Source organism: Hemitrygon akajei, chromosome 14 (genome assembly GCF_048418815.1).
Source record: "Hemitrygon akajei chromosome 14, sHemAka1.3, whole genome shotgun sequence".
NCBI classification, from domain to species: Eukaryota; Metazoa; Chordata; class Chondrichthyes; order Myliobatiformes; family Dasyatidae; genus Hemitrygon; species Hemitrygon akajei.
Window position 1 is genome coordinate 65,876,991 of NC_133137.1, and position 12,294 is coordinate 65,889,284.

The window sequence follows — 12,294 nt, forward strand, 5'->3', positions numbered from 1 at the left end:
GTGGCATTTTGCAAGTAACTGCCCGATTAACATAGCAGAAGCTTTCTCAGAAAGAACAGCATGGTAGCGTAGTGGTTAGCACAATGCTTTACAGTACAGGTGACCGGGGTTCAATTCCCACTGCTGCCTGTAGGAAGTTCTCCCCTTGAGTATGAGGGTTTCCCACCTCCCACAGTCCAATGAAATACTGGCTGGTAAGTTAATTGGTTATTGTAAATTGTCCCATGATTAGGCCAGGATTAAATCAGAGATTGCTGGGTGGCACAGTCCATTTATTATTGTCTGCCCAACATACCCTTTGTAATTTGTCCTACTTCATTACATTTTCTGCAAGTTTTGCCTTTAAATCTTTATTTGTTTGGTGTATGTGAGCCCATGTCACAATGCTAACATTTGTTGGCCAGGCCGGTTTCTGTTTAGACACTGCAATTTTGTTCATGCTCACTGTCAATGTTGACTGCAACTCAATTGTGTCTCTGCCTCTGGTTTCCATTGAAACAGCAATTTCCACTGTTCTTTAAAATGTAAGTTGTGCTTCACTTAGGAGCCATTTTTGAATATTTTCATGGAAGATTTCACAAATTAAATGATCTCTCAATGATCATTTAAGATCATTACTAAACTGACAATGTTCAGACAATCTCTTCAATTCAGCTATCTAGCTGAAATAGACTCCCCTTCTTTTTGATTCAGCTTATGAAACCTAAAGCATTTTGCAATTAGCGATGGGTTTGGTTCTAAATAGTCAGCCGGTGGTGTCGTGGCATCAGCACTGGACTTCGAAGTGAATAGTCCCGAGTTCAAATCCGGCTGGCTCCTTGCACCCTTCCCATCCATGCTGGGTTGAGCATTGAGATAGTAACTCGGCCTAATTTTAAATAAAAGACAAAGGAAATGCAAAAATACTGCACAATGCCCCACAAGGCATGAAAAAGAACAACTGTTGGTTCTAAATGTTCCTGTGTTACCTTGCTGATATCTGAAGAGTTCATTTCTGATGGTTGGTTGGAGCAGTCAAACTTTGAAGCAAACTGTATGCCTTTACACCTGATGCGCTTAGCAGACTTGGTGCTCACTTCTCTTTAGTTATTTCATTTACTTCAAAATACTGTTCCAATAGCTCAATATACCTAAGCCAGGTGCCTGTTATGTACTAAAACTCATCAATTTTTCTGATGTAGCCAGCCATTTCTGATGTTTTTAATGATTGCAATCACTCAGTATTCACTCTATGAACTCAGGAATTCTTCTATTTTCTTACTTTTTAAAAAAACTTGATCATGTCTTCCCTTCAGAAGAACATAATTTTTAAATTCAACTGTCTTGCATCAGCTGCTGGACTACATCTTTTACTTGACGTTCTGCATTGCTTTTTAATTCAAATTCTTCGGTAGTTTGAATGGGGCACGACTGCGCAACACGTGAAGGTCAGCCTCTGAGATCAGCGGGAGAGTTTAAAAATCAAGCAGATTGAGAAGGGGTGGTCATTTCTTCGGCAGTTTGAACAGGGCACGATTGCGCAAGCGCGTGAAGGTCGGCCTCTGAGATCAGTGGGAGAGTTCAAAAAGTAAGCAGATTAACAGAGCGGGTGACATAGTAGCGGGCGACAGAGTAAACTGAGACAGAGTAGGAAGGCTTTGGCTCAAGAGGCTTCGGCGAGCAGAAACTGAGGATGAGCTTGCTCCCATTCAGGTAGGGTCGGGTATGCTCCTTTAATTGATCTAATTAGATTAGGGGTAGGTAATGGAGGCAGCGGTTAGGGCAGTCGAGTGCTCCGTTTGCAGTATGTGGGAAGTCAGGGCGAACACAATTGTCACTGATGACTACACCTGCAAAAGGTGCATCCAGCTGCAGCTCCTGACAAACCGAGTTAGGGAACTGGAGCTGGAGCTGGATGAACTTCGGATCATTCGGGAGGCAGAGGCAGAAATAAACAGAAATTACAGGGAGATAGTCACCCCTAAGAGTCAGGAGATGCGTAGCTGAGTGACTGTCAGGAGAGGGAAGGGGAATAGACAGAATGAGCAGAGCACCCCTGTGGCCGTTCCCATCAATAATAAGTATACTGTTTTGGATACTGTTGGTGGGGACCTCCTACCAGGGACAAGTTGCAGTGGTTGCGTCTCTGGCACTGAGACTGGACCCTCAGCTCAGAAGGGAAGGAGGGAAAAGAGGAGAGCAGTAGTGATAGGGGATTCGATAGTTAGGGGGACAGATAGGAGGTTTTGTGGAAGAGATCAAAAATCCCGGATGGTCTGTTGCCTCCCCGGTGCCAGGGTCTACGATATTTCGGATCAAGTTCTCAGTATTCTCAAGAGAGATGGTGAGCAGCCAGATGTCGTGGCCCATGTCGGGACCAGTGACGTGGATAGGAAGAAGGAGGAGGTCCTGCAAAGAGAATTTAGGGAATTATGTGCAAAGTTGAAGGACAGGACCTCCAGGGTTGCAATCTCAGGATTGCTACCGGTGCCACGTGCAAGTGAGGCCAGAAATAGGAAGATAATGCAGCTAAATACCTGGCTAAGGAGTTGGTGCAGGAGGGAGGGCTTCATGTTTCTGGACAATTGGGCCTTGTTCCAGGGAAGGTGGGACCTGTTCCGACGGGACGGGTTGCACCTGAACTGGAGGGGGCTAACATCCTTGCGGGAAGATTTGCTAGTGCCGCTCTGGGGGATTTAAACTAGATTTGCAGGGGGAGGGGAACCAGTGTGTTAGAGCAGATAGTGAGGTGGAGAAGGATAAAGCTCATGCGAGAGTTTCAAGTATAGTGCATGGAGTAAAGCCAGATCTAGCAAATAAAGAGGCTTTGAGGAAAGAGAAACAGAATAAAGGGTGTAAAGGTAGTAAGGTAGAAGGGCTAAAGTGCGTGTATTTCAATGCAAGAAGCATCAGGAGCAAAGGTGATGAACTGAGAGCTTGGATACATACATGGAATTATGATGTAGTGGCCATTACAGAGACTTGGCTGGCACCAGGGCAGGAATGGATTCTCAATATTCCTGGATTTCAGTGCTTTAAAAGAGATGGGGGGGGGGGGGAAGGGGAGGAGGGGTGGCATTACTGGTCAGGGATACTATTACAGCTGCAGAAAGGGTGGGTATTATAGCAGGATCCTCTTTTGAGTCAGTATGGGTAGAAGTCAGGAACAGGAAGGGAGCAGTTACTCTATTGGGAGTATTCTATAGGCCACCTGGTAGCAGCAGAGATACCGAGGAGCAGATTGGGAGAGTGATTTTGGAAAGTTGTAAAAATAACAGGGTTGTTATCATGGGTGACTTTAACTTCCCTAATACTGATTGGCACCTGATTAGTTCCAATGGTTTAGACGGGGCAGAGTTTGTCAAATGCGTCCAGGACGAATTCCTGTCACAGTATGTTGACAGGCCGACTGGGGGAATGCCATACTAGATCTAGTATTAGGTAACAAACCGGGTCAGGTTACAGATCTCTCAGTGGGTGAGCATTTGGGGTACAGTGACCACTGCTCGCTGGCCTTTAACATTATCATGGAAAAGGATAGAATCAGAAAGGACAGGAAAGTTTTTAATTGGGGAAGGGCAAATTTTGAGGCTATAAGGCTAGAACTTGCGGGTGCGAATTGGGATGATGCTTTTGCAGGGAAATGTACTATGGACATGTGGTCGATATTTAGGGATCTCTTGCAGGATGTTACGGATAAATTTGTGCCAGTGAGGAAGATAAAGAATGGTAGGGTGAAGGAACCATGGGTAACAAGTGAGGAGGAGAATCTAGTCAGATGGAAGAAGGCAGCATATGTGAGGTTTAGGAAGCAAGGATCAGATGAGTCTGTTGAGGAATATAGGGTAGCAAGAAAGAAGCTTAAGAAGGGGCTCAGGAGAGCAAGAATGGGGCATGAGAAGGCCTTGGCGAGTAGGGTAAAGGAAAACCCCAAGACATTCTTCAATTATGTGAAGAACAAAAGGTTGACAGGAGTGAAGATAGGACCGATTAGAGATAAAGGTGTGAAGATGTCCCTGGAGGCTGTGGAAGTGAGCGAGGTCCTCAATGAATACTTCTCTTCAGTATTCACCAATGAGAGGGAACTTGATGATGGTGAGGACAATATGAGTGAGGTTGATGTTCTGGAGCACGATGATATTAAGGCAGAAGTGGTGTTGGAGTTGTTAAAATACATTGGGATGGATAAGTCCCCGGGGCCTGACGGAATATTCCCCAGGCTGCTACATGAGGTGAGGGAAGAGATTGCTGGGCCTCTGGCTAGGATCTTTATGTCCTCATTGTCCATGGGAATGGTACCGGAGGATTGGAGGGAGGCAAATGTTGTCTCCTTGTTCAAAAAAGGTAGTAGGGATAGTCCGGGTAATTATAGACCAGTGAGCATTATGTCTATGGTGGGAAATCTGTTGGAAAAGATTCTTAGAGATAGAATCTATGGGCATTTAGAGAATCATGGTCTGATCAGGGACAGTCAGCTTTGTGAAGGGCAGATCATGTCTAACAAGCCTGATAGAGTTCTTTGAGGAGGTGACCAGACATATAGATGAGGGTAGTGTAGTGGATGGATTTGACATGGATTTTAGTAAGGCATTTGACAAGGTACCACATGGTAGGCTTATTCAGAAAGTCTGAAGGCATGGGATCCAGGGAAGTTTGGCCAGGTGGATTCAGAATTGGCTTGCCTGCTGAAAGCAGAGGGAGTACATTCAGATTGGGAGGTTGTGACTAGTGGTGTCCCATAAGGATCGGTTCTGGGACCTCTACTTTTCATGATTTTTATTAACGACCTGGATGTGGAGGTGGAAGAGTGGGTTGGCAAATTTGCAGACGACTCAAAGGTGGGTGGTATTGTAGATAATGTAGAGGATTGTCGAAGATTGCAGAGAGACTTTGATAGGATGCAGAAGTGGGCTGAGAAGTGGCAGATGGAGTTCAACCCACAGAGGCGTGAGGTGGTACACTTTGGAAGGACAAACTCCAAGGCAGAGTACAAAGTAAATGGCAGGATACTTGGTAGTGTGGAGGAGCAGAGGGATCTGGGGGTACATGTCCACAGAACCCTGAAAGTTGCCTCACAGGTAGATAGGGTAGTTAAGAAAGCTTATGGGGTGTTAGCTTTCATAAGTCGAGGGATAGAGTTTAAGAGACACGATGTAATGATGCAGCTCTATAAAACTCTGCTTAGGCCACACATGGAGTACTGTGTCCAGTTCTGGTTGCCTCAATATAGGAAGGATGTGGAAGCATTGGAAAGGGTACAAAGGAGATTTACCAGGAAGCTGCCTGGTTTAGAGAGTATGGATTATGATCAGAGATTAAGGGAGCTAGGGCTTTACTCTTTGGAGAGAAGGAGGATGAGAGGAGACATGTTAGAGGTGTACAAGATATTAAGAGGAATAGACAGAGTGGACAGCCAGTGCCTCTTCCCCAGGGCACCACTGCTCAGTACAAGAGGACATGGCTTTAAGGTAAGGGGAGGGAAGTTCAAGGGGGATATTAGAGGAAGGTTTTTTACTCAGAGAGTGGTTGGTGCGTGAAATGCATTGCCTGAGTCAGTGGCGGAGGAAGATACACTAGTGAAATTTAAGAGACTACTAAACAGGTATATGGAGGAATTTAAAGTGGAGGGTTATATGGGAGGCAGGGTTTAAGGGTCGGCACAACATTGTAGGCCGAGTGGCCTGGACTGTGCTGTATTGTTCTATGTTCTAAATGTTTTGCTGAGCTTGAACCAACTTGGGTTTGTTTTGAAAATTCCATCTTAGTCACCAGTTTTATGTTTTGCAATTTCAAAATGTTAAATCAATTCAAAAAAACACCCGAGAATCTAAAAATATGGGTGTAACTGCAAATCTACTTTTAGAAAGGTGTGTCTGTATAATATGGTGCTGTGATGATGTTTTCATTTTACGTAGTTTCATGTATAACTCTTAATTAATTATTTAAAAGAATAAGGATGCTAAATCAACTAATATATATACAAGATTACATAAATATTGAAATATCAAAATCACAACAGATGGGAGATCTAGACATCCAGAATTGATGACGTTGGTGGGATGGGAGACAATAGCCCTGTTTAAGGGGTAAATAAGGGTTGCTGTCTGAGGGTTGTTGTCCAGCCTCAGCAAGGTAGAGGGCAATTTGCTGGACTACAAAAACACCATCCTTGTCTGCGGTTCTGATAGTGAGAATAGGATTGGTACAGGAAGGGAACAATCTGAATTAACTGTGGCAGAGGAGCAACAAGACCTGCTAGAGAAGCCATTTACCACAAGAGGGCAGGGGGTGGCTGAGGTGCTGTTCTGCAGGAGCGAGCTTCTCTGCTTAACTAAATGTAGTGAAAAATATATCTTAACCTGAATGCACGAGCTTCTCAGTACTTGGAAATAAACTTCTTTCAAAGTTACTTCCAAAGATTTCTGGATTGTTCAGAAATCCGATGGCAGAGGGGAAGAAGATGTTTCTAAAGCATTGAATGTACTTCTGAGGATGATTTGCTTTTACTGAGGTTCTTTTGGGTTCTTGCGTGACTGCTAAATTTCATATGGGACCCACAGAGGGAGCAGGGCGAAGCTGGGAGGGTAGTTTCAGAATCAGGTATATTATAGCAGACATATTCTGCAAAATTTGTTGTTTTATGGCAGGAGTACAGTGCAATACATAAAATAACCCAGTTACAATAAGAAATAAATAATTAATAAGTTGTACAAATGTGAGCAAAATGAGATAGTGTTCTTGGGTTCATGGACCTTTCAGAAATCTGATGGCAGAAGGGAAGAAGCTGTTTCTAAAACATTAAGTATGTGTCTTTAGCTCCTGTACCTCTTCTCTGATGGGAGTAGTGAGAAGAGGGCATGTCTTGGATGGTGAGGGTCCTTAATGATGGATGCCATATTCTTGGGGCATTACCTTTTGAGAATGACTTTGATGATGGGGAGGCTAGTACTTATGATGGAGCTGGTTGAGTCCACAACTTTCTGCATCTTTTTTCAATCCTGTGTATTGGAACCTCCGTACAAGGTGCTGATGCAACCAGTTAGAATGCTCACTGTCATGCATCTGTAGAAAATTTGAAAGCGTCTTTGGTGACATAGCAGATCTCAAGTTCCTAATGAAGAATACCTGCTGGTATACCTTCTTTGTGATTGCATCAGTTTGTTAGGTGGTGCACTCCTTCCTTCACTTTCCTGAGGATAGCAAGTACTATTGGGATATAAAATAAAAGTCTTGCTGTCTTGCCTACTGGGAAAATGATGAGCAGGAGGTTCCTCAGAGTCAGAGAAGATATTGTATTTCATTGGGAGGACATATGACAGGTGTTTGAAGGAAGCAGCTAAGTGTAAGTAGTTATTCATTGAATGAGGTGCTGGAGGGGTAAGATGCTTATTATTAGTTCACTTTTCCTGCCAATTGAGTTGAAGGATTTGTAGAGTTAGCCTTGACAATATTTCTCCCCATGTCAAGTTTCAAGTTTAATTGTCATTCAACCATAAATGAATACCAATGGATATAGCCAAATGAAACAGTGTTACTCTGGTACACAGAGCCAGCGCTCATACATATCACAAGACAAATATAGCACATGTAAGATTTCGGTAAAATACAGTCAGACAAAATATATAATCTAAGAACCGAGTCCATGAGTGTTGCAGCAAATCTGCAGTCAAATACAATATGGCTTGTCTTCTGCTGAGGAAACACTCGGGATGGGGCATCAACAGCTAAAGCTTAGACATCCCACTACACCACCCCGACACTGTAATGGAGCACAGCAATTCCATTGCCTCTCTCCTGGGTGGATGTAAACAGGCGGTCCTGCAGCCTGATGCGCAGTCCTGGCTACGACTGATGCCATGCAGTTCCTCCGCTGTTAACCAATAAATCAGTGAATCAGACCTGCAGCATTCCACAGTAACAGTCTCAGAATCTGGGATTGCAACAATCCAGAGACCATGAGTTTTATTGTCTTCACCTTCTAACTGACCAATTTTGTAGTTATCTATTAATTTAGTCCTATAAATTAACATTAGCTTAATTTAGATTTGATACAGTGCTTCATCTACTCTTTTTATGTACAGGTCCCAAGCAAATAGAGTGGACTTCAAGTCCTGGTATACCAAATTCCTCACGGCTAAAGGTTTAACCAAGGTAGCATAGTGGTTAGTGTAATGGTATTACAGCGATCAGCAATGAGTATTCAATTCCCACTGCTGTCTGCAGGGAGAGCATGAGTTTCTATGTTCTTCCTGGGTCTGTGTAGTTTATTCCAGGTATTCCTGGCTCCTCCCACATTCTCAAGACGTGTGGGTTACAGCTGGTAATTTGTGTGCACACAAATGTACTTTGGTACTATTTGTAGTTTGCTCCCAGTACATTCTCAGACCATGTTGGTCTGCAGGTCTGATAGTGACTTTGGGATTGGTGTGGAGAAAGAACATCCTAAGAGAGATATTCTCTGCGGCAGAGGAGTCATAAGCCTTGCTTAGACTGCCATTTGCCACAAGAGGGTAGGAGGAGGCTGAGGTGCTGTTGTGTAGGAGGGAACTACTCGGCTTAACTGAACACAGTGAAAAAAAATCTCAATCTAAACGCATGGTCTTCACAGCACTTAGAAATAAATTTCTTTGGAAGTGAACTCTTGAGTATGGTATGCTTTTACTCAGGTTCTTTTGGTTCTTATGTGACAAATGAATTTCATATGGGACCGACTAATTACATAAGTAACTAAATAGTTAAGAGTAAATAGTCCAGCCCTGCAGAAGGGTTTCAGAGTGAAACATCTACTGTACTATTTTCCATAGATGCTGCCTGGCCTGCTAAGTTCCTCCAGTACTGTATTGTGTGTTTTTGCTTGGATTTCCAGCATCTGCAGATTTTCTCTTGTTTGAAGAGTAAATAGTAAATACAATGTGAGCAAAATAAAGTTGTGTTCATGGATTGTTCAGAAATCTAATGGCGGCAGTTTAGGATCTGTTTCTAAAACAGTGAGTGTGCATCTTCAGGCTCCTGTACCTCTCTGTAGATAGCAGTCAGAAGGGGGCATGTTCTGGATGGTGCAGGTCCTTCGTGATGGATACCTCTTTCTTGAGGTATTACCTTTCAAAGGTGTGCTTGATGGTGGTATGGCTAGTGCCCGTGATGTTGCTGACAGTGTCTACACCTCTCTACATCTTTTTCAGCTGTGCTTTGGAGTCTCCATTCAAGGTTGTGATGCAACCAGTTAGAATGCGCTGATGGGCACTTGTCTTCCCACCATTAAGGACTCCATCAAAAGGTTAATCATCTTTATAAATCTGAAGAGTCTTGGGTGTCACAGCAAATTTCCAACTCCTAATAAAGCATAGCTGCTGGTGTACCTTCATTGTGATTATATCAATATATTGGGTCCAGATTAGAGACCTGAGACTTTGATGCCCAGAAACCTGAAGATAGTCACCATTTCCACGGCTGATCCCTTAATGAGGACGGGTGTATGTTATCCTGACTTCCCCTTCCTGAAGTTTACAATTAAATATTTAGTCTCATTATTGCGACACAACTCAACCGGCCTGTTGATGTCATTCCTCTAGGTTCTCATCAAAATTGGCAGGTGTGCACTTCTTTCATCACTTTCCTGGGGCTTTCAGGTTCTGTTGACTTATACTGAGTCATCCTTGACAATTTTTATACCCATGCCAACATGCAAGTTTGAAGTTAATTGTCATTATATTACCAAAACAGCAGAAATGGAATGATACATTGGAGTCTGGTGGTACTGTAGCTAAAAGTGTTTATTAATAAACTGCAAACGTAAGTAATACAGTATCAAAAATGCAAATATACATATAAAACAGGTTAACAATGATAAATACAGATGTGTAGAAATTAGAATCAAAACCCAGCTCTATCGTAGTTTAGGGGTAAATGAATAGTCTTAAGATAATGCAGAGTTCAGTTCAGTTCAGTTCAGTTTAGGTTGAGGTAGTTGGTGTTTTGACGTTGGAGAGAGAGAGAGTGAGTGAGAGAGAGAGAGAGAGAGAGAGAGAGAGAGAGAGAGAGAGAGAGAGAGAGAGAGAGAGAGAGAGAGAGAGAGAAGTGAGCAGCTGCAGTGGGCAAACCTTCTGTTGTCTTCTTGTTTCGTTGTACTGATGTGGTCATTCAGATAGGACCCCTCCGTTCTTGGCTAGACCGTTCTTCCGTGGTGAACTCATCACTCTAGCGTGAGTGGACACACATACACAAGCCCCCACCGGTCCTGCCGTCACACTGTGAGCTTTGTGACCGACACAGGTGCTGTTGTGCAGGAGAAAGCTACTCGGCTTAACTGAACACAGTCAGAAACATCTCAATCTAAACGCATGGTCTTCACAGCACTTAGAAATAAATTTCATTGGAAGTGAACTCTTGAGTATGGTATGCTTTTACTCAGGTTCTTTTGGTTCTTATGTGATAAATGAATTTCACATGGGACCGACTAATTACATAAGTAACTAAATAATTAAGAGTAAATAGTCCAGCCCTGCAGAAGGCTTTCAGAGTGAAACATCTACTGTACTATTTTCCATAGATGCTGCCTGGACTGCTCAGTTCCTCCAGTACTGTATTTTTTTTTTTTGCTTGGATTTCCAGCATTTGCAGATTTTCTCTTGTTTGAAGAGTAAATAGTAAATAAAATGTGAGCAAAATAAAGTTGTGTTCATGGATTGTTCAGAAATCTAATGGCAGCAGTTTAGGATCTGTTGCTAAAACAGTGAGTGTGTGTCTTCAGGCTCCTGTACCTCTCTGTAGATAGCAGTCAGAAGGGGGCATGTTCTGGATGGTGCGGGTCCTTAGTGATGGATACCTCTTTCTTGAGGTATTACCTTTCAAAGGTGTACTTGATGGTGGTAAGGCTAGTGCCCGTGATGTTGCTGACAGTGTCTACACCTCTCTACATCTTTTTCAGTTGTGCTTTGGAGTCTCCATTCAAGGTTGTGATGCAACCAGTTAGAATGCGCTGATGGGCACTTGTCTTCCCACCATCAAGGACACCATCAAAAGGTTAATCATCTTTATAAATCTGAAGAGTCTTTGGTGTCACAGCAAATTTCCAACTCCTAATAAAGCATAGCTGCTGGTGTACCTTCATTGTGATTATATCAATATATTGAGTCCAGATTAGAGACCTGAGACTTTGATGCCCAGAAACCCGAAGATAGTCACCATTTCCACGGCTGATCCCTTAATGAGGACGGGTGTATGTTATCCTGACTTCCCCTTCCTGAAGTTTACAATTAAATATTTAGTCTCATTATTGCGACACAACTCAACCGGCCTGTTGATGTCATTCCTCTAGGTTCTCATCAAAATTGGCAGGTGTGCACTTCTTTCATCACTTTCCTGGGGCTTTCAGGTTCTGTTGACTTTTACTGAGTCATCCTTGACAATTTTTATACCCATGCCAACATTCAAGTTTGAAGTTAATTGTCATTATATTACCAAAACAGCAGAAATGGAATGATACATTGGAGTCTGGTGGTACTGTAGCTAAAAGTGTTTATTAATAAACTGCAAACGTAAGTAATACAGTATCAAAAATGCAAATATACATATAAAACAGGTTAACAATGATAAATACAGATGTGTAGAAATTAGAATCAAAACCCAGCTCTATCGTAGTTTAGGGGTAAATGAATAGTCTTAAGATAATGCAGAGTTCAGTTCAGTTCAGTTCAGTTTAGGTTGAGGTAGTTGGTGTTTTGACATTGGAGAGAGAGAGAGTGAGTGAGAGAGAGAGAGAGAGAGAGAGAGAGAGAGAGAGAGAGAGAGAGAGAGAGAGAGAGAGAGAGAGAGAGAGAGAGAGAGAGAGAGAGAGAGAAGTGAGCAGCTGCAGTGGGCAAACCTTCTGTTGTCTTCTTGTTTCGTTGTACTGATGTGGTCATTCAGATAGGACCCCTCCGTTCTTGGCTAGACCGTTCTTCCATGGTGAACTCATCACTCTAGCGTGAGTGGACACACATACACAAGCCCCCACCGGTCCTGCCGTCACACTGTGAGCTTTGTGACCGACACAGGTGCTGTTGTGCAGGAGAAAGCTACTCGGCTTAACTGAACACAGTCAAAAACATCTCAATCTAAACGCATGGTCTTCACAGCACTTAGAAATAAATTTCATTGGAAGTGAACTCTTGAGTATGGTATGCTTTTACTCAGGTTCTTTTGGTTCTTATGTGATAAATGAATTTCACATGGGACCGACTAATTACATAAGTAACTAAATAATTAAGAGTAAATAGTCCAGCCCTGCAGAAGGCTTTCAGAGTGAAACATCTACTGTACTATTTTCCATAGATG